Here is a 22,978-nt window from a genome sequence, read left to right as displayed (position 1 = left end):
TGAAAAGATAGACTGCAATGTTTTCCCAGGAGGTGTGTATTCAACTCTGCCCACAGACTGACCAGCTGCAACCTTTTCAGCATCTCTCTCTGAAGGGGGAAGGAAGGATAAGTTATTACCCCCACATAAGGGCTGTATAGACATCACAGCCCAGAATTAAGAGTTACGTGCTAGAATTGAAGTAGTAGCACTCTAACAGCTATGACACAGATATCAGCACTGTGTTGGGCAACCAAGGAAACCATGAGCCTCAACACTTGCAATGGAAAATTGCAACTTCCCTCAACTGGGCAGAAGCTAACTAAAGATGATACTCAAGGCTCATAACACAGTCCAACAATCAAAAGTGACCAGTCAAAATGCTGGCACTTGCAAAATGTCACCACAGCACCTGCAGAGTCTGGAAGTTGCTAAATTCAGGCAGTCTCCAGAGAGGATTTCAAATTCTAAATCTCAAACTTAGTTATACAAAGTGAGTGGAAATCCCTGGCAGAAAGGGAGGCAGAACTGCAGGGAGCACAGGGGCTTTGATGGGATGTGGCAGTGTGGAATCAGATTAGTGTTTGGGAATTACTTGACTGCTTTGGAGCGGGGATTGAGGAACTCCCGGAGAGGCTGAGGTTGCCATGGACCATCCTCCTGCCCTAGAAGAACATCCTAAATTGATTTCAGACTGAAAACACCCTCAGGACTGGTATAAATACACCTACCCCCATTACAAGACTGTCAACTTAATGCCCACAATTGGCATAACTTCTACTAAGCAGTGAGTCTACAGTTCTCACGTGTGCAAGCACAGGTCTTACTGCACTAATGGCCATTTCCAGTTACATTTAGACTACCTGGCAAAAATCTGCTACTGAAAAACTGATTATGGGAACTCAAATTCACTTATAGCCTTCCTTAAAGAACCTGCTCCCTTTTCCAAAACACTTGATGGAAAAAATAATTTGCAGAAAATCCTGACCTGTGAAATCCTAACCTGTTACATGTTCAGAGCTGAATCTGTTCTCTATTAACCCTTGACCACTCCACTCACTTTTCTTCCCTTCCTAGCTGCATCCAAGGTTTTGAAACTTTTACTGCAATCATTTAATGAGACTTCTTATAGAGTAAATGCTCAATGGTCATAGGATAAATAAGGCCAGTGCCAGCTATTGCCCTGCAAAAAGATTCTATGTATGTGCAGATGGAGCCAGGTACCAGTGAAAATGGCTGATGGTGAGAAGGTATCAGCTAATTCTTGGCTCCTTCCTTCGAAAGAAAACAGATTTAGTAAATGAATCATCATGTAGTTTTAAAGATCGCTTCCCTTCCATACTTTCTTCATCTTGTAAGTTTGTGTTTCCACCTTTCCTTGCTCAAAAGAATGCAGGCTTTCTTAATTTCCCACAAGGAAGGCTACAGTTTCACTTAAGATCAGATCAAATTTGCAAACCTCAGGAAACAGTTAAATTCAAGGTTATATCCCACTATTGAGTTACAGAATTACAATGTTCATTAATGCAGCTATGGCTGCATAACCCCAACATGCTTACCATGGAAATAGCTCTGTGGAAAAGCATCACGCCTTCTTCAACAAGTCATACAAAATCTCTGAAGTTCTACTGCAGCAATACTCTTAGTTTTTACAAAACATTCACTGGAAACTTTTATGTGACAGGCCATAGAGATAATAGTTTTCCAGGCTAAATGAATTAGTGTTTGCTGGACAGATTTTGTCACTATACAGTGGATATAGATTGTGTGTGAAAGGGGGTGAACTGAAATCTAATTAGATTTCATTTTAAGTCTAGCTGCTGCAATTATGACTTCTGAATAAAAGTGGTTGTTATTTAGCAGGGTAGCCTAAGCAATGCACATAATTATTATAATTATTAGGTACCTAATGATATCTAATAGGAGTCAGCATTGTAAATAAATGCTGTAGACTGTTCAGCAGGGTGGCCTGTACTTTGCAGAAAACTAAATAACAAAGGTTAATAAATACGTTTGCAGATGATTGTTTTACAGGAACCCTGGGCAGCACTATCTGTTGGAGATTAGATACATTAGAACTCAACAGACCAGAAAACATCCAGAATAATAGTCTTGGTACTAGCTTATAGATGCAGTGTATTAAAATAGCCAAACCAAATTCCTTCTGTTCCCAAAACCTGATTCTCAAGTATAAGTTATACTGGGATTTTTTGTTTGTTTGTCTGTTTTTTAATAAGATCACTTAGTGGGCAAAATTCAACTTTAATGTTATAAATCAGCAAATGTGAAACCAATCAGCCATTCAGTTTTTCTGTTCCAAGCCCTTTTTCAGTTCTCAGAATTTAAGAATATAAAATGGATACTGCTATTTGAAGTGTGAATTACAATAGCTGCAGATGCTGCCTAACTCCTATTTGCACTGTATTAGCAGAAGAATTGTATTTATGTAATGAAGACAATGTCCACTGCTGATATAGATGACACGTTAAAGATTTAAAATTGCATGTGTTTGCAAAGTGCATTTCAGAACCTTCAATTTCCAAAGTCCATTGTGCTTTCAATTATCTTCCCACCCAGGCAAACTAGGGAGAGACTAATCAAGCATAATGTCCTCACATACTTCCCACTATGCCTTCCTCAGAGAGGTCAAAGGGCACTGTCAGATCACAATTGCAGCTTGCTCTGCTATGGGAAACACTGATATGATTTACAGTTTATAGTCTCCATCACTAAATGTAGCCATTAGTAACAGTATGCTGAGCTAAAAAATAAGCATTTGTTATTCCAAGTTTTCCCACATGACTTTTGAGATAATCTTAGCATCTCTAAATTATTTTGATAGTGGTCAGTTAGCTTCCACAAAACAAAAAAATCCCAGCCTGGGGTAAACACTCCAGTAATGTATTTAAGGCTCATGCATTTATCTGACTGTAAATATTTGTTTTTTGAATAACACCCATATTAGCTGCTGCAAATGAGGGGAAAAAGTGTGCATCTCTCACGTTAATAAATGGGTTATTAACTGATTTCTGCCCTGGAATAAAAGGGCATAATCCAGTCATCTAATTGCCTCCTGAATTGGAAGTTTGTAGGTTGTCACAAAAAGCTCTCCCCAAGAGAGCCTTCCTTCAGGGATGAGAACTGGCCACTCACTCACCCACCTCTGTGCTAAGACTGTTCACAGTAAACTCTCACTGCCGGGAGAACGAGCACATTTTACACTTCTCTGGCACATACATCAAGCGCTGGAATCGTAGGATCATAGGCTGGTTTGCCTTGGAAGGGACCTTACAGAACATCTTTTCCCAACCCCCTGCCATGGGCAGGGACACCTTGCTCTAGACCAGGTTACTCCATCCAATCAGTCCTCCAACACTTCCAGGGATGGGACATCCACATCTTCTCTGGGCAGCCTGTGCCAGTGCCTCACCACCCTTGTGGGGAAGAATTTCTTCCTTATCTAGTCTAAATCTACCCTCTTTCAGTACAATTACATCTTCCCAAGCCCAAATTCACTACTGTTCTAGATAGACCCAGTAGTGCAGCCAGGGTTTAGTAACATGCTATTAAAGACAACTTCTACTTCCCATGAAAATTAGCTCAGTTTTTCCAATTACCAACTTTGACAACTCTCCCCTGACTTCAGACTTCCCTGAATAAATACCTAATTTGCTTCTACCTGCAGGACTCCTGCAATGCCTTCTCCCCAAGGGGTTTCTTCAACAACTCAAAGAGTAACTGCTTGGCACTTATTATCAGGGCACCTGGGGAAGAGGAAATTCATCTAAGGTGACCTAATTTTGGACACTCGGAAGAATGAGATCTCTAAGACAGTTGAACAAAAGGGTCAAGGTAAAAACCATCCCTGTTGATGTATGTGCCCTTTCCTCTATTCAGTTAGTGGAAAGCAGAGCAGCTGAGGAGTTTTATCCCACTGAGTAACTTCATACACAAATCATAAATGCATAACTAGGAATGGCACAACATGTGCCTCTGAATATGGTCCTTTAAATATGTGAGGCATCTATCAATAACAATAATGAAATATTGCCTTTAACCTAAGTTGCATTTATCAGAATCTACTAAAAGTGCAGCTGTCACAGTGAAAGTAACTGGTCAACTGAACATTATTTCATAATATTAATAAAAGGTAGCAACGATTGTGGAACAAACAAGAGGTTCAGCTTTGAATACCGGAATAATGTGAAATTATTAAGTTGGTTCAGCTCAGAAAAAACATAATTTTTAATCACAATATTTTGTAAGCCACAAATGGAATTCATTTTAACAATTCATGAATTAAAGATAGGCTTTGAAATTGAGTTCAGCATCCTAAAAACATATATTACGTATCTATACAGCAAACTTTGGCACTAATGTAAACCAGGTTCTATTTACATTTTGATTGCTACTTCATACCTATCAATTAATGTACTGTATTCATAAAACACAACTTTCAATACCCAGCTGATGTGAAGAACTTCCATAGGCAGTTCAGGCTCAGTCTCTACAGAATACTTTGTTGGCAATGCTGTGTGTAAAGTTAAGTACTGTGCTTGTGTTTTTATCTATCTAAAATTAATCTATCTCAAGTTCTCTCAACCAATTTTTCTTAAGCAAACTTCATGCCTTAAAAAATACAGCCTTAAAGCAATTAAAGCAGCCTTTTGTGTTAAGAGAACTCTAACAAATTGCATTTGAACTATTTAAACCTTTTTTTCACTGAATCCAGTAATAGTTTTGATCCAGAGAACGGCATTTTCCTCATTTAAAACAAAAACCCAAACTTAATTTTCCGTTGGCTTTAACAGGAGTTTTTGGTATGCACAGCCAACAGACTTGGTCTACCTGTTAGACTCTGGCAATAAGAATACAAGGGAGGTCAAAGTGACCCTTTACTCAGTGAATAAAAGAGCCTGTGAAAGATGCCAAACCCCACTTCTTTTTATATCCATGTGATTTCAATAGTATTACGAAGGTGAACAAGGGAAGCTGAACTGGTGTTAACGTGCTTGTGACTGAGCTGCAGAACAAGCCAGAATATGCCCCAAATGATGGATTTGATTAGACAGACAGCAAGTTGAATATTCAGATGGAACAAAAGTATCACTAAAAATTGCAAAGGCCATCTGTGTTTATAAATACAAAACACACACACAAACCATGAATGCTATGGGACTAAACCCACCCCTCTCACTCACTCACTTAAATCAGCACTCTCAGTAATCTGAATCCAGTTTATTGATTCCTCTGTCTGCTGGGAAGGAGGCGGTTGCTTACACTGAAAGAAACAACTCAGCATGTCAGAGAAGGGCCTTTCAGAACAGACCAGAGCTCGGTGCATCAAACTTCTTTAAAGCAAGAAAGATTATTTATTTAAAACAGGTTGAGTGTTAGTGGTTCGTCCTGTGTTCAGTTCCCTTGAGAGGCACCATGTGTCCTTCCCCTGACGCCGGTGCTCTGAATGCAGATGGTTTGTCAGACACTGGGCTATTTAAGCAGCTCAGAGGCTGTGCAGAACGCAGCATCAGTGTGAAGTGAGGAATAGAAACTGCTTTGCTGCGAGAAAGAATGGTTCCATCAGGAACTCAGCATGCTAAGGGAGGGCTGGGACGTGCACACAGGCAGTGCAGCTGGCAGAGTTAGAGATCACTGGTGCGCACACAGGCTGGCGAAAAGCTTTGTGCCATGGTCAGTGCCCACTAGGGTGGAGTCCATGGCACTGGCCACTGAGCTCTTAAAAGACTGGGTTGCAGAGATGAAAAGATCCCTAGCAGTGATCTTCACTAGTTCATTTCAAAATCTGGCCCCAGTGCTATCAGTTATACTGGATGAGACCCACAATTTGTTCCGGTAACTAGAGCTTGTTTGGTTTTATTGCACATCCCAAGAGGCTCATCTTCAAGTCTGGTGACAGTATTTGGAAGCTACACTTGGGAGTTTTTTCTCAAAGCTTTCCATACATTTGACAGTTTTGTGTGTATCTGGCACACCTGTTGCTACCCAGGCAAGTGAGCCTCCTCACTCTGGTGCCTCAGCTCTGCACTGCGCTGCTCAGGGTGAGCACCACCACTTCATTATAACATGCTAAAACTGACATATTGCCATTATGCCTAGAAAGAGATGTTTCCAGGAGAAGGAAGGTTTATCACTACTATGAAGCACTGAAATTTACAATGTTTAATCTGCCAGAAACCACTTTTCTGCAAATAGACTTCCAAAGTTGACTATAATGTTGTCTTGTCTTCTGATTCCTTTATTTTCCTTCTGTGAAAGGCTTCTACCACAATAAAAAAAAAAATTTGCAATCAAAACAAATCTGATACCAGGGAATGGCTTGCCCTTAGTAGCTCACTAGAGGGATGAATGGCAACTTAGGCTATTTTTTTTGGTTAATATCGTCTAGGGATGATATTGTTATAAATCTTTTGGTGAACCTTCTCCATGAAAGAGAAAGAAAAGAAGACAACAGCTAAATTCATCTATTTAAAGGCTACTCCTGGCAGCAGCTGGAAGATGTTGCTGTTCTTTAAGCATTATTCAGCTCATAACAATGTTTTTTCCATCCTTTTAATACCCAAACCTTCAAAAAACCTGCTGAGGGCATGTCAAACATGTTCAGCTATTACATGCAAGTAGGTAATAAAGGGACATAAGTTCCTACAACTACAGAAGATAAATAGCTTCACATACTGAAGTCTCAAGCATGTCTATATTCACCCTTTACAGAAACCCTTCCCAGCTCATTGATTCACTCTGTGAGATTTAGAAGGTTTCTTTTATGTCTCCAAATTAGGAAAGATGCTAAAAGGTGTGAGGAAATTTCTGTGTTTCTGCATTTAATTCTGATAAAGATAAGAAAAGAAATTGTTAAAAATTTAAAAACCTGAATAAAAATATAGTGATCATTATGGAACAGTTACCAGCTCTAGGCCCTCAGAATAAGTGGCAGGAACTAACGTATGCTTAGTTTGTCTCTTCAGGATTTTCTCCAGTCATAAAACCATCCATCATACTGGAATAAGCCTTTTTCATATCTTCCCTTGACTCTGCATGGATTGAAAAATATAATTGTTTGTTAAATCTCCTTCAGAAGAAATTATTAAAACAATTTGGATTTGTGTAGATTTATGTATTCAGATAGAATCATGGAATAAATGGATTTTTATGATGTCTATGTTTGGAAGGATTATTTGAATTTGCTACAAAGATATGACCTACATTTTCAAAACCCAGTAATAATTTCACAAGAAGACTTTGATGCTATCTGTGCTTGTCAATTTGTTGAAATTGAGGATAAAGGGCTTCTGAAATTTGACCAAAAAATCAAGTTACACAGTTAATATTAATTAAAAAAAACCTCAACCATTTTTCTGGTATTTATGATTTAAGATTACACAAAGAAAGCTCATGTGTTGCTTCTCCATCAGCAAGGAGTTTGTTTACTCTTTGTTACCATGAATACACTTGAAGAGTTTTTTGGTAATTTTCTAATGGAAAAGGAAAAAACCAAGCAGCTTTATTGCACAGAATCTTTAGAGCAGAAACCTGTAGTTTCATGCGAAGGCCTATTTAAGGAGAAAGAAATTTAAGAGATTACTTTGTAATAAGAATATACATTTTAACCTAGCAGAACACCACTAATTTTGGTAAAAAAAAGTCTGTCATATTTACATTTATAGTATGTATTAGAGAAATAATTTATGTGTTTTATGAACTCAAAATTAAAACTAATTTGAATTTCAGCTTTCATACTTGGGAATTCAATGGTTTGTTTCAAATTTTCATACTGATTTTACTGTATTCCCAAGATGGTGGGAGGCAAAACTTGGGTAGAATGGATTATTAGTACATATTCAAAGAAGCAGAGCAATTAAATGACAGTTACCCATGAGAATGGTCAAGCCAGACTGAAAATCTAGACAACAGGGGGTCTGTTTTAGGAAAGGCAAAAAAGGAGATACTTTCTGAAGGGAATTCAGAAGGTAACCTTTTTTACAACCTCTGAGTAGAGCACATGATGTATGCAATGCCTCTGATGAGAGTGTGGTGGACTGAACACCATATTCAGCATATTCAGATTCACCTGAACCTTGCTCCTGCTGAAGACAGGACAGTGAAACTTTCTGCTCATCCCCAGTGAGCATCTACTGTAGTAGTTTCACGGGAAGCACAGAGCTCATAGCACTTCTCGGAGAGTGAGAGGGTAAATTAACCAGCACCCAGAGTGAGTGAAGAAGGGGTTCTCACTGGAAGTGTATTGCAGAGCTATAATCAGCTATCAAAGAATATTTCTACAGCACTACAGTAGAACAAGTGGTAACTTAGGTTGTCCTCACTGCTGTGCCTCTCATGGGGTGCATCAGATCAGAAATTTAGACAAGACAACTATCTGTGCATCACATACCTTAGCATCATAATTGCCACTTAAACTGAGTTCTCATTGTTCAGTTTAGCATAATAATAGCAGTCTTGGAATCAGTCCAGATTCAGTACAGTTTATAAACACCATCCAATTAAACCTCTTGGAATATGTTCCCTACCAGTTTCTGAGAAACAGGTTAACACAGTCATACAAGACACCTACTCTTTCATGAGCTGAAATGGTACAGTTTATCTACAGTGTTTTAGTGATGTCACTTGTAACACAACAGTGAGAACCAGGCCTAAAATCTTGCAAAAAATTAACTGTTCTGTTGGAATTAGCATGAGAGTTTAAACTGCCTTTCAGCCAAATTTTAGCACTCAGATGACTGAAACATTGGGTATGAAACACTTTTCAAGTGAGTATCCCTCGACAGTCACAACCTGTGGTGTTACTCATTTCACTTGCAGGAAGAGATGACAGCTTCACCCTCTGTAGAGGTGATGGAATTAGGAAACACCAGAGGAGTTCTCAACATGCAGAAAGTAATAGCATAGGCACATACACACGAGGATGTAAATTCTTGAACGTGTTAATGCACTCCTCTCCCTCCTACTCTGCCAGGCCAGCTCTGCTGCCCACCTGCACACCATGTGGCTCTTTAGGGAACAGGGGCCGTGCTTCTCTCCTCTGACTTCATTACACTCTCGCACATTCACAGAGCAACAGCATGTGACAGATGATCGACTGAGATCAAGACAGGGGAAGATAACGTCAGAGTTTGCCTGTTCACACAGCTGCTCGCCACCTTTCATTCTTCCCCCAAGCTTGGCCCTACAGCACTAAAGCAATAGATGATTGTCACAGCCTTCAGCTCTCACTGCCTGCTACAAAACCAGTGACTTACAAACAAACCCGGGCTTGAGAGTACTGACAACCAGGGCAGGTCCCTGCAGCCATTTGAGGTGCCTTCGGTTTTCATTTCCTGATGTTCTGTGGTTTTCTTTTTGCTGCTACACAACCTTTTGTCTTTCTCTCTATTCATGTTCTCCCTCACTCAACTGAGAAAATTCACAAGATTGAATTTAATCCCACAAATAACTGCAGCTGTTTTTTAGTTGACCAGACAATATTTTCACGGGGACACCCATTTGATCTTTTAAATTTTAAATAATGTTTTGTTTAAAACCTTAGTCATGTTCAATTATAACTAAAAAGACCGATTATTAAAAAATTCAACTAAGTAAAACAAATGTTTCACAAGCATGTTAAACCACAGATCTGATAAGGTTGATTACTCTGATGTTTTGCCATGTGTATAAATGCTTGTGGTAACTCTAAATGAGCTGCCACCTCTACAGTGCAGGTGCGTGATCAGAAACACCAGCTCAGGCACCACAAAGCTCCTCCCAGTGAGTGCAATAAAAATGCAATATCACCTTGCTGCCCTGCTCCTGACTGCAGAGATGGGTTATCCCACATTAGCCCAGAGATCACTGTCCTTTGCAGTGCAACATACCCTTATGTGCTTTGCTGAAGACTCAAGGTCCTAAGACTTCAAACCCCAAGTCATTCAAAAGAGAATACAGGCTTTTCAATTTACAAATACTTTTTTAAATCCAGCTCTCTCTTAGCATATAAACCACTCTGTACCTTCCATTTCAATATGCTTTTATTGATGTTGTAATTCATGTCTTAAGGGCTTTTATTAGGAAATGGTACCTGCACAATAAGACACTACAACAACCTCGTTTTGCTAAATATCAGACTTGACACTGTTACCTGTTCTACTCTTGTACCCAAAGAGAAAAAAATAAAAAATCAATGAGGATGTTTATAAAGAGCCACAAAGGAGAGCTAGGCAGGAGGCTCGATTTGTTCCCGCCACATTTTAAACTCATGTAATACCCGTATCTTAAAAATTGTGTTACTTTCAATTTTTCCTAGGACAAGACAGGTGATGAGGAAGAACTGCCTGCTTGGTTTTTTTGCACTTTACCCTTCCTTTCCTCTCAATCCCTCCTTGTCACCAGGTTCCCATATATATGAGTCACAGGAAAACAAAGAAAAGAACAAACCCTCCCATTGAGATTGTGAGCAAAGAATTAATGTCTGAAAGATCAGAGCATATAACAGCAAAAATTATATAACTGCAGTCAGATATTGAAGATATTAAGTCCTTATGAAAAGAGACTGTAAAACTGAGCTACTTTATGCCTTTTAAAAAATTTTATTTATAATCTGGCAGAAGTTTTTCAGGTTGTTATCTATGCCAGTCTTATTAATACAATAAACAGGGAACCATATTCAGAAATGGAAGCAAATAGGACTTTTAGGAAAAGCTTTGTTAAATGTATAGCATTTGCATGAATATGGAGAATTCACATAGGATTTATTTAGCAGCAAAGAAAGAAGTAGCTTTGTTAATAACCAAGATCAAATAATCACACATGAGCAAAATAGGGATAGTCCCATAGTACTCTTTGCAGATTTATTTCATTTCATAATATTAAAAAATACAATACTGACAGTTAAGCCAATACAATGCTATGTTTACACAATGCTGAAAAAGTTTTTTAACAACTAAAAAGGACAAGAAAAGGAAATGACACTAATAAAACTCCTGTTTTGATTCTGACTTTAAAAGTTTGCTGACGAATTTATTTGATTATGTTTAAATCAGGTCTAACATAACACTACTGTAATTTCTCAAATCTCAGAATACTTCGGTTAACTTGATTAAGAATACCAATAGCTACAGAAATACTCCAGAAACTAATACCCAGATGAATCTTCAGCAGACTACAATCCCATATTTCCTTATGTGCTTTTTCCTTTGTCTCCAATTTCTGTTCAAGAAATTTTTTTTAGTCTTCTATAAGGAATTTTGATTAACTTCCATTAAGTGCCTAATTCCTCAGAAGGTGTATTTCTGAGTGGTTCCATTGATGTATGCCAATTACACCAGCTGACAAACAGCCACTGCATCACAAAAAAAATCCATATTTTTAATGACTCCCTAGCTGTCCTCCATGTATGTGTGTATGTCATGACACACAGCTTCCTACCATCTGCACCTCTTCCTTTATATATACACGCATTTTGTATTATAAATTGCTTGGCTGTGATGTATCCTGACATTTGACATAGCAGCAGGGCTTGGGGGGGACCGTAAGTGCTGATCATTAGATTATTGTTGAAGTATTCTCTCCTTTCCTCCCCTGATCCCTGTGTTCCCTGGAGACACAGGTGTTAATAAAATCAAACAAAATGAAAATGGGTAAATTATTGCAAGCTATGAACACCTACATTTTGCCATGCCTCACTAGTTTCCAATACCACCTCATTCTTGAGACAACCAAAGAAAAAGATGCAATTTCATTCTGTAGACTGGGTGGTATAAGGAAAGGACAAAAGAGACAAGATATTGCAATCCAAAGGTCAGCAACCCACTCCCTTGTATAATTATAGCATTTCATTTATATCCTACCAATCTGTCTTTGGATGGCTGAGAGTAAATTAAGTAGCTAAAAAAGAACAATTTTGAAAATTCCTTAATAACTAGTAACTGAGTTCTAAACCTAGAGCATCATATAGGGAGATGAGCACAAGTATCAGCTTGCAATTTATTTGCTAAAAAATAATTTTAAGAATACTCAAAGGTTCAGATCTGATCTAGATCTGTGTCTCACTGCTTTACTTCAGGATCCTTGAAAACAGATTTAAGTTATTCTATACACCACACAGAGTCTGTAGAGCTTCAAGGGTCTGAATCATTCTTGCATGCAGTATACATCCAGTTGAACCTTCCAGGATGGATGCACTTTATACCTCTTTGAAGTGCAGGTAGAACATTTTTGTGCGGCGTTCCTCATTTCCCTTGATCAAGCAAAAAACTCTCCCCTGCATTCTCCCAAAAACGTTTCATGCAGTAACAAAACTGTGTGAGAACATTAATGAACTTTTTGCTAATATTTATTAACAGCTGACATCTAAATTTAATGGTGGCCCACCTTTAGTAATTAGCAGAGACCAACAGTTTAACAGTCTGCTAGCCATTGTTATTGGAGCAGCACTGCACAGCTCTTAGTCTCATCTACTGGACAACCAGAGGAGCACAATAGAAAATGAATTCTGGATCTGTAGAACTGATCAAAGAGTCACTCAGTCTCTCTCCATTCAGTGCATGCAATGCCAATGACTTACCACGGTCACTCTCTCTGGCACAGCAATGTTTCACACTTCAATGTAAGGTACTAAAATGCTATAGATTGTAGAACTTTGTTAGAAACCAAATGGGAAATAATGCTCTCTAAAGGGTTGGAGGAACAGAATGAATCAAATGACTCCTGTGAAAAATACTGGAAACTCAACTATTAAAGCCAGACACTTCAGAGCACTCCAATCCCTACAATTGCTGGCAGCCAGTCCCAGGTCACACCCATTTCATTTACATGCTAAATATTGGCCAGAACTTGGAATTCAAGACTGCAGCTTTATAGAAACAACCCAATAAGTTTCCACTTGAAAAGCTGTCTAACTGTATTTATTTCAACCAGACCACAGTAATTAATATTTATGAGGATGAGTAAAAGTAGGATACTCATAGCAAAAGGGGATTATGGAAACACAAGAATGTGTGAAGATGCTGATGGGACAGAACAAATAGCACCTGAGACATAGATGCAGCAGGCCCATGAAGGGAGAAAAGGAGAGGACAACAATACATGTGTAACTGCCTATACACATGAGCACAGAAAAACTTGTTCCTGTGCTTTGTTCCACGTGCAGTCCAGGAAAAGTCTTGGTACTCGTACCAAATACATTTATTACCACTGATTTAACGGGTTTATTTGACTGTTACAGGCACCCACATCTGAGCCATCCCTGATCTCAGGCCAATCAAAGTAACAGTGCACATGTTCCATTCTTCAGGGGTAAGTACTAGATCTGTTACAGGCTTTAAATGTGTATGTGTTTCATATTTCTGGATTTATATCTTACATGAATATGACCAATAAAAAGTGGACAGAAGAAGAGAGCTCCGGAAAGAACTTGTCAACAGCATTTTCAGGTGAAAAAAAAAAAAAAGAAAAATAGGAGGTTTTGATCTGCAGAATGTGAAGTGTACAAAGTATAACAATTAAAACAGAAGGGTAGATACTTTGAGCTCATTAAAATTTCTTTTGAAGATGAAAGTCATTAGATTTCAATGAGAACTTGGAGCAGAAGCTCACACTGACATGAGAATATTTAACCTGTAGTCTACAGTGCTTCAAGCAACTGGAAGTATGATAAATAATTGCTTGGCTGTAGTAACCACATAGAAGGAAAAAAAGGATTACCCTAATCAAACACAGTCAGTGTGGTGTTGCCTGTCTCTGTGCTCCACATTTCATTCTGAAAGTTTGCAGTTATAGAAACGGAAATCCTGAGTTCTTAAAAAGGAAATTGTAAAGGATTTATTTTCCTGCCACCTCCAAGAAAACTTTGATAATATTCAGGGTCAGTTCTTCAGCTGGTATGATCAGCATAGCTCTGTGGAAGCCAGTGGATCATTGCCAATTTATAATAGCTGAATGTCTGCTTTTACTACAGGGACAACCTTATTTTAGATTTTTTTTCCTCCCTATCTCGAACTCTTTTTTTTTTCCTCTTTAAGTTAGGAACATTAATAGCCAAATACAGTTTCTGTTGTCAGGAATACCTGTCCTTCAAGGTATAAGACTCATATTTTCATGTAAGTGAGTTGCACCAGTGATTCTTACTCAGATTTCAGTATCACCACAAAGCACAAGCCAGGACCATACAATCCTTTACCATACAGGTATTTTCTATGTTATATCAGTGCAAAAAGCTAAATACTAATATTAACATAAGCCTAAAGCACAAATAATGGGCCCTCCTGAAAAGGCAGGGTAAGCTTGTCTTAGACAGCAAAATCATGGCAAACAGTACTTTACAGGAAAGAAATGAAAAGGGTCAGAGAAGGGAAGACACTTGCACAAGTAAAGGCTCCATAAGTCAGTGGCGAAATCCAGTTATCCCATGGGAAGTACAGTGCCCATGCAGCTGGGTGAAACCACAGTCTGTCATTTCTCACAGAAGAAGATGCCATTTGCATTAGAAGCAGTATGTAATACAGTGAAAGAAAACCTTCAAAGCATTTTCTACACAATCTCTTTGCACTTCCCTAAACTCTCAGATCCTGAATGCACCGTGCTCAGGAATGCTGTAGCAAGTGCTCCTTGCATCCTGGGCAGCGCCATCCCTACATAAAGTATCCCTGTAGAAGAAACACCTGACTTTTTACCATATAGGTGCTTTCTGCATGAATCAAGAGGATAAAATTAAGATAACACTCTGCACTAAGATATTGCCCCTGAAGGGCTGTGGAGATAGTTGTCATTTCCTTAAGCACACACAACACAAATTTCATACCTTTCTAATCCTAGGCAGTGTTCCCTTTAGCCAAATTTCATTCTTCTAACAAAACGAGAAGACCTTTATGCTTACTCCGAGCCTGGTGGCAGCAGGCAGTGGTGGCAGTGGCCCCCTCTGTAGTGAAAGATCTGCAGGACACATGAGCACACCCCTCCTAAGACATCCACAAATGCAGCCATTTAATTTCAGCCAGACTCAAGCATGGCACCTTCCTCGAGTGAAATTCTGAAATTCCTGCTGTTTCTCTTCACAGCTCTGCCTTGCTAAGGTAAGGACACAGAGCTCCCAGGTGTTCCCAGGCTCTCATTACTGCTGTCCTGCCCGTGCTGGTAGGGAATCAATGCCACCACAATTGTGTAAACATACAAAAACCAAATTCTCAAAAGAAGCCATCTAGGAAGGAAAAATGAAAACATTTTATTCTGCATATATTGAAAAAAAAGCAGTTTTATTCTTTCATATGGAGAAAAGGCTCTAGGGAAAGTAGCTGATTGTGTGGAGCCTCTTGGTTTTGACAGTAATTTCTTTGCCTTCTTTGGCAAACAGGGGTTCAGGGAATACATTTCTGACTGACTTGGGTTGCAGAAGTAGGCTTGTATAAGTCCACAGCCAAAAAGCCTGATGGTAAGGGTGATGGTAAGCATGATGCTAGACCAATATCCATCCATTTCTAAAAAGACAAAGGGAAAAAACCCTGAAACATGCTAATCTACAACAGAAATATATAAATAAAGACCTAACTACTTTTAGCGAAAATAGCCCTGAAGAAAATTTCCCAAGAGATTAGAGCTCTAGGGCTGGAGGAAGAGTCACTGGGCAAAGACAGCTTTTGGAAAGCAAGTTTTTTATTTAAATGAGAACAAGATGTTTGGAAAAGACTATGATAGATGCCCTTCATAACTTCTCAGAGGATCTACCAACACAATAATTTTCTCATTTGACTGGTAATGAAAGAAACTAGAGTTACATTTCTTGCTCTGGTAAAACATGCTCAGAGTCTGCATTTCTCATATCCCAGGTGACTGCCTGGACCACCTAAGAGCTGTTGAGTTTGGGTATATTTGTGTTGATGTCCTTTTTTAGACCTTTCACAAAATATGTGATGAAAATGTGCATTTTTTCCCAAAAAATCATTTGCAAAGGAAGGTGAAGCCAAAAGTTAAGAATGAAAAATGAATCATCTGAGATATACTTTGTTAATCAGTGCTGACAGCTAAAAACTGTAACTTTTCTGAAAAATCTTTTATCTGATTGGATCCTCAGATTGCAACTTGGTAAGCACTAACTACCAAGTTACATCTATTTTGTTGCAAAAGAGGTCTTTTTCTATCACTTTTTGCTGGAAATCCCACCATTGGTGAAACTGAGAAAAGCTTGTCAGGAGCCTGTTTCACTGGAAGATTCCCTATCTGCTTCTGGCTATTTTGCAAAACAAAACAAATTATTTTGTTACATGGAGCTGCTGAAAAAATGTGGGTGTACAAGATGTCATGTGGCAATTGCTTCTGTGTAAAGACCAGGCCACAACAGTGGTCACTATGAAAAACTTTTGCCACAGTCACTGGCAAATGTTTTGGTGGAATAATGTGCTCTGCATTTGCAAACACTGGTAAAAACAGGTTTCATTAACATCGATAAAACCTCCCCAGAATCCAGCAGAAAACTCCCATTATAACTTTAAATAATTCAAGCAAAAAAGGAACCCTTTCCTGAATATGTTCTGAGATAAGAATGTTTTCTAAATATTTGAGAAAGGAAGGGGGGAAAAAGGTTAAAATATAAGGGTAAACTTACATGCAATCCTCCCAGTACATCACTGAGTAGCTGTCTAAACATTGTACATTTAATATCCTTACCACAAAATATTTATATTCCTTTGCTGCTTTGTTACTGCATAGCCCTACAACCAGACTATCTAGGACTAAATCTGAAAGCAGAATTCAGGCACACTGTAGCATTCGATGTTTAGAAAATCCTTTGCCCTTGCAGTATTCATAATCTTATTATGTTAAATTTAGCTGGTCAAGTTCTGCTCTTACTTGTACTTCACATCTGTCAACTTAGGGCGTATAGGGCATACATCAAGGCAGCATTTAGCTCAGCATAGGGAGAGATTTGATATTTGAAATATATTCATCTTTTGAAAGCCACATTTTTTCCAGTAATAAATGCTGAAACAAGTGTCCCCAGCGCCATGCAATCTGTGTCCTTTCCACTCAGCTAAAGACGGTATTAAGGAGCTAAAATGAGAGAACTATTGCCATTTGGTTCCGTAGCGTAATGGCTCGGTATCATCCTCCCGACGCTTTGGACGCTTTGTTTAACAAGGAAATCAGCTGGAGCACAGGAGCTGCTGAGGAGTTCCAGGCTGAGGGTCTGTGCTGGGCTGCAGGCTGTGCGCTCCCGTGTCCCCAGGATGCACGGACACCCCTGCGGGGCCCCGGCAGCTGCTGCAGCAGGAGCACTGCAGGCACTGCCCGCCCGCTCTGTCGCACAGCAGCTGCACACATCAAAGGCAAGCAAGGGAAACTGGCAGCTGCAAAGGCTGAGGTGGAAACAGGATTCAATCCACACGAGTTTTGTAGATGAGTTGTTTTCTTCATTATATCAATATATAAAGAGAAATAAATACTTGCAAACAAGCACACAGAGCACTGATTCCTCAAGCATCCTATTGGAGTCCCAAAGGCTTGGTCCTATTAAAATAGTCCTTTTAAAATACCTTAGTTGTATTGAAAAAATGCTCCAAAAATCTCAGGTAAAATTTTATTGTTTTCCTCGGGTAAGCAGAAATCATCAGAGCAAGTAAACTTACTATAAATAGTGTTTACTGTCATTAAAATGTCTTTGTTTCCTTATATTATGTACATGGAAATAGAAAACACAGACGGTCAGAGTGCCCAAGGTGAGAGAAGACACCTGTGAAGGTGACTTAATTTCTTCCTCTGACCTTTTACAGCAGTGAGTCAAAATAGAAAACAGGCTTATAAAAATTCCATTTTATGCCTGTAGTGTACACACTGTGCATGTTTTGGAGGGGCACAAGATGCACTACTTTCATCTGACTGTGTAACAGAGGACACAAGTTATTAGCAATAGCACTTATAAGTAAGAAGCACTTGTATGGAGAGATGTAATGACTGTAGGGATTTGTGTTGAAATTCTGTTTCAAATAGTCAAAAAACCGGTAAGCAGTGAAAAATGGCACATATTGCTCAACTTTCAAACATATGTGCAAAAGACCAAAATCAGACCTTTTAAACTGACTGCATGCATTACACCAAGATATTCCAATCATTTTAGTTGAAACTCTCCAAAATGTCATTCCAAAATTTTCTGCAGCACTTCAAAAATTTCAGTACAGAAACAAAGAGATGGGAACAACAAAACTAGCTGAACTTCAATATTTTGATATCATTGCTTGTAACTAAAGACTTTTTTTTTTCTTTTTTTTTTTTTTTTTTTTTTTCTTTTTTTTGTTGTTGTTGGTTTGGGTTGGGCTTTATAAAATTTATTTAGCACCAAAACAGAGCCTGGTGAAGCACTGTCACTCCTTTTTATTACTGGAAACAACTTTATTTTTTAAAAAGTCCTAGAAAATCTAGACAGATTTCCATTACAGATATTTTAGGTTAAATAGGTAGCTGCATGTCCACTTAATCACAGGCAATTGCACTTGCACACCTGAACTTGCTCTGAGCTTGTCTGGTGAATTATCTCTGATTAATTTTCTTTGTTTTACACAAACACATTGTTTCCCATCAAACAAAGCAACTAAATAGATGTTTGAGGCCAACACAATCCTTCCCATGTACAAGGTTAGGGATATTACAGTTTAGTGCTCTGAAGCTGTTGAACACCTCAGTTTTACCAGCACTAGTTTGATGTGTTCAGTGCCAACAGTTGCAACACTGAGATTTAAACTTTAAGATTAAATTTAGGAGATAAAATCATCAAGATAATTCTATCAGCTATAATACTAGAATGTGTATGCCTGCAGCATTATATACAATGTCAGATTCAAAGAGACCACTAGAAAATATCAGTTGGTGTATTCAACTTGTTTCCCAACCTGATTACCACAAGACCCTCAAATCAAAAATCATCAGTGCTATTTTTTCCACATTTTACTTTTCCATTTCTAATTGTTTATAACTCTTCATAGAAGCACTTCTAATTCAGCTACTCAATATTATATAGTATATGTGAATTTTTCAAGATACAGCTTCTGCAACTGCCTTTATACCTTTAGGCTTTGTGACTTGACATCACAATGGTCTTGATTTATTAGAAGATAAACCTTTTCCAATGCTTTTTTCTTTAAATTGCGAACTGTAAATAACTTACCCAATACGAAAAATGCTAAGTAGCTCCTTTGAAACTCTAATGGAGATACAGTAATATCACTCACTGCAGAATCTTTGTATTAATGCTTTATATATATATATGTTGGAACATATAGGAATGTAACCTGCACCTTACACATTTCTGTGTGGGTCTGCTGAGACACAGAAATTTGGGTGGGGTGCAGCTAGCCTATTCCAAAACAGATGGAGAGATTTTGTTGCTGTATTTGTGTCTTACAGATTTTTACTTGAATGTTCAATGGCATAACATTGCTGTTAAGTATAATTCAACCAACAGTTTCTGTCCTTTAATTATTTCAGTTCTGCGGTTCAGCAGGTCCATGCTTCCCAACTGTCAAATCATCACTGAATAAACCTTCCCACAAAGTTTAGCTCCAGTACATCCTCGTTTTCTGTCAGTAACAGCATTCTCTGCCTGTGCTTAAGCGTTGGCATGTGAACTTCATGGCACATGTTGATGTCAGCAACCAGGATGGAGTCTGGATGGAGGGAGGACTGACTGGGCAATGCACCATATTCCTTGTGTTTGGAGCTCTGGCTCTGACCATATTAAACCCAAGTCCTAGGCTAACAAGCCTTCCTAATTACTCCTCTGTTCTCTCTTCCCTACAGGAACCATTTCTAGCACATTCTGCCACCAAGCAAGCTCTGCTCCTCCAGCCCTATCGCCAAAGCCTATAGAGTTCAGAAGATCTTTTCTCCCTGGCAGCCTTAACCAAATCATTTTTCCAGCCTTGAAATTCTTCAGAACACTGTCAGGCTTTGCTATCACCAACCCACTTTTTCCAGAATGAAGTTAAGTGCTTATCACTTAAAAATTTAAACAGTAATTGCTTAGTAATGAAAACTTGAATTGATCAGAGAGTAAACTTCTGCTAAGTGACTGGCAGAATTCCAGCTCCAGTCCATAATAATCAAAATTCACTAAAATAGCATTTTTAAATGTCTTTAGTTTGAAAACTATTCTATACCCAAGCATGTGAAGGTCTAGATGCAAGATAGTAATTTTAAGTGTTTCCAGGATTGAGCCAAAAAAAATGTTTCTGAATTAACAATTGCTAATTTGGGGTTGAATAAAATCTCTGTGCTCATCTTAAAAATGTCTAAATTATTAAAAATCATATTCCTCCTTCCTTTATTGCACCTGCTTGTTTTGTCAGGTACATCAACCCCTCTTAAAAATGTATGCCTCAAGAGAAAGACACTCGGTTTCCTCCAAACCTGGTGCTCAGGATGGAGACTCTTCCATTCTCACCTTGACAGGCTTTACTATTGATTGCCAAAGCTACTGTGTAACTTGAGGAACTTTCCTCACCTTCTAAAACAGCATTCTGAATTTTCACAGCTTCAGAAGCAATACTGCCAGAAATGAAGCAGCTAATTCCCTGTATATTCTGCTCTTTTACTATGGGTGCTGGTGGAACTGAGCAGAGATGTTTAACGCAATGTTACTTGTGAGACACTGGATTACACTGGATAATGAAAAGGAAATAAATGCAAACTGAATTTTTAGCATACCATTAACTATTCATTGGATTGGACTGGATTCCTCTTTCTAGTTTTCAGAAATTGCAGAAGAAACATCCTGAAAATATGCAAAGCACCAATGCTACTCCTTAGCATCCCTTAATTGTATTTAGTCCATGTTCAAAATCCCAACCCATTTCTTTAAGATCTCCTTCATGTCACTAGAGCTTTGCAGAGGTTTTGGACAGGGTTTCCAAACACAGACCAAGACAGTTTCTTTTGCTTTTACCTTCAGGGCCACAATATGAGAAGCTTCTGGCACTCTGATGTGCTGTCACTTTTTAATGCAAACTCTGGAAGTTCACGGACACAACGCTGCACAATGTGAGGAAGATAAATCACAGTTACTTCAAGCCAGTTGACAGCAGTTTAAGCAGCTGCAATCATCAACCACCAAGGGAGTTTCTTCTTTTATCTTACTAAATGCAAAAGTATACCAGGAACTGGTAATATCACTGGACTATCAGGAGTCCTGCTTTTACATAAATATCAGCAAGCGGTAAGTAAATTCTGTTGACGAAATGTAATAAAACAAAGACTGTTTCAAATATGACCATTCCCTGATGCATTCTGTAGCCCCGTCTTACTCACTTATTGCATGCTGCTGAGATTATAAGGTTTGCTTTTATCTGTCAGAAATCAATATTTCAAACATCGGATAAAAGAGGAAATTGAACTGGGAATAGGCTGAAGTGCTGTAAAAACTACAAAGCACAATTATCAAAAAGCACTTAAAGTACTTAATAGGACACACATATAAAAATGCTCAAATTAATGTCAGGGAACTATAATGAGAACTTTTTCTGTGCTTTTTGATCCAAATGCAATGCAATTCGAGCGCAGCCTGGTCAGTCAATACAGTTTTCAATTTATATGAAACCCTAAGGATTTCTAGCAATCCATTTGCTAGAACTGAACCATTACATATGATTGGTTAATATTTCAATTTATTGAAAATACATTATTTTGTGTAAAGTGTTTAAGTTGTTGAGGTTTAATCATTATAAACAGTTATGATAAAAATAGATCTTTGGGTAAACAAAGACCTTACAGTCAAGCTTTTAATAAATACTAGTATAACTAGACAATTGGATTTTAAGAGGAATAGACATAAGGAAAAACTGCAGATATGGGGTGGTGAGATGAGAGGAAATTGTTGGAGTAGAATGGATCTTTATCAGCACACATTAAGCTGAGAAGAGACTTTGTAAAATGTTGGAAACCATAGTTATTTTATGCAAAAAACCTCCTCACTATTAACTTTAGTGCTTTCCCCTTAGATTTATATATTCATTTATCATCTTTAATGCTACTGAGCTAGAGGTCTTTACAAAACTATGCTAGATCAGAAATCACTGCAAATGAAAGTGTACATGTCTGTATGAACACACCAGTATCCATGGAAAACAGATTGAGAGACTTCAGAAAATTTGATATGAAACACAAAGAGCTGCAACACACAGAGGAGTTACAGCTAGGATTTGAGCAACAAAGATGCACATTAATTAAATGGTTGTATCCAACTGTACCACTCTTTCCTAAGCTACACCCTACAAGGAATAACAAGGGACTCTTGGAAATCTTTCTTTGTCGAAAGTTATCCTTAAAATTACACTTAGTGTGTATACTTTAACCAGACACTTCTTTTATATGAGGGAACCTTAACTCCATCCCAATTAAAATGTGCTTCTTACTGGAACTACACCAAACTCCCTGAACTATGGATCAGACTGTAGTTTCCACTTACATATTGTTTCATTAGCCAAACACCTTCCCACCACCTTTCCTCGATATAGTTTTGAGCCTAACACAGTACAACCTCTTAGTTAATATCCCTACTTTTTAACATCTAATCTGAATCTTTGCTACCATAATTGTAGTCCTACTTCTTGGCCTATTTTATGTGATGAAGAAGAGGTTATAGTATTCCCTTATGCAACAAATTTGACTATGTAGGCACAGTCATCACACGGGATCTTTCCAGCACACAGGTTCTGTGAATTGTACAATCAGACTCTGATCTAGACAGTTAATGACTTATGAAATTCACCAAGTTAAACTGCACAATACACAGCCAAAATCTCTCTTCTAATAATTCTGGTCTTTTGTATGTTAAGCAAAATGTCACATGATGTAATTGAGGGAACTGGCAAAGGTATACCCTAAAAAATTTTCACATTTGAAAACAACTTTGACAAGATCAAAAATAAATAGATTGCTTCAGCTGGATACTGTAGGTGGTGTCCTGAATTTTCAGATTTCCTGAACCAACAGACTGGTTTTCTGAATCAACAGA

General features: G+C 38.3%; 2 long non-coding RNA genes across 8 annotated transcripts in view; one reads left to right on the top strand and one right to left on the bottom strand.

Moving 5' to 3' along the window:
• Positions 1-22,978, bottom strand: part of LOC121664299 — a 193,062-nt gene that overhangs the window by 44,148 nt on the left and 125,936 nt on the right. The gene's annotated exons all lie outside the window — the stretch shown is intronic.
• Positions 1-22,978, top strand: part of LOC121664297 — a 33,389-nt gene that overhangs the window by 2,856 nt on the left and 7,555 nt on the right. For 4 of the 6 annotated variants that reach the window (XR_006015940.1, XR_006015941.1, XR_006015943.1 and 1 more), the window contains exons 2-3: positions 13,211-13,281; positions 19,768-21,181. This is a non-coding gene — a long non-coding RNA (uncharacterized LOC121664297). Of the gene's footprint in view, positions 1-3,664; positions 3,832-13,210; positions 13,282-19,767; positions 21,182-22,978 lie in introns of all 6 variants that reach the window. The other 2 variants (XR_006015942.1, XR_006015945.1) reach the window with 1 other exon arrangement.

This window comes from Corvus kubaryi, unplaced genomic scaffold (genome assembly GCF_017639235.1).
Source record: "Corvus kubaryi isolate FWS band 111438036 unplaced genomic scaffold, C.kubaryi_AGA036_p1.0 37300, whole genome shotgun sequence".
NCBI classification, from domain to species: domain Eukaryota; kingdom Metazoa; phylum Chordata; class Aves; order Passeriformes; family Corvidae; genus Corvus; species Corvus kubaryi.
The sequence above is the reverse complement of the archived record's forward strand: the minus strand, read 5'-3'. Positions and strand labels throughout refer to the sequence as shown.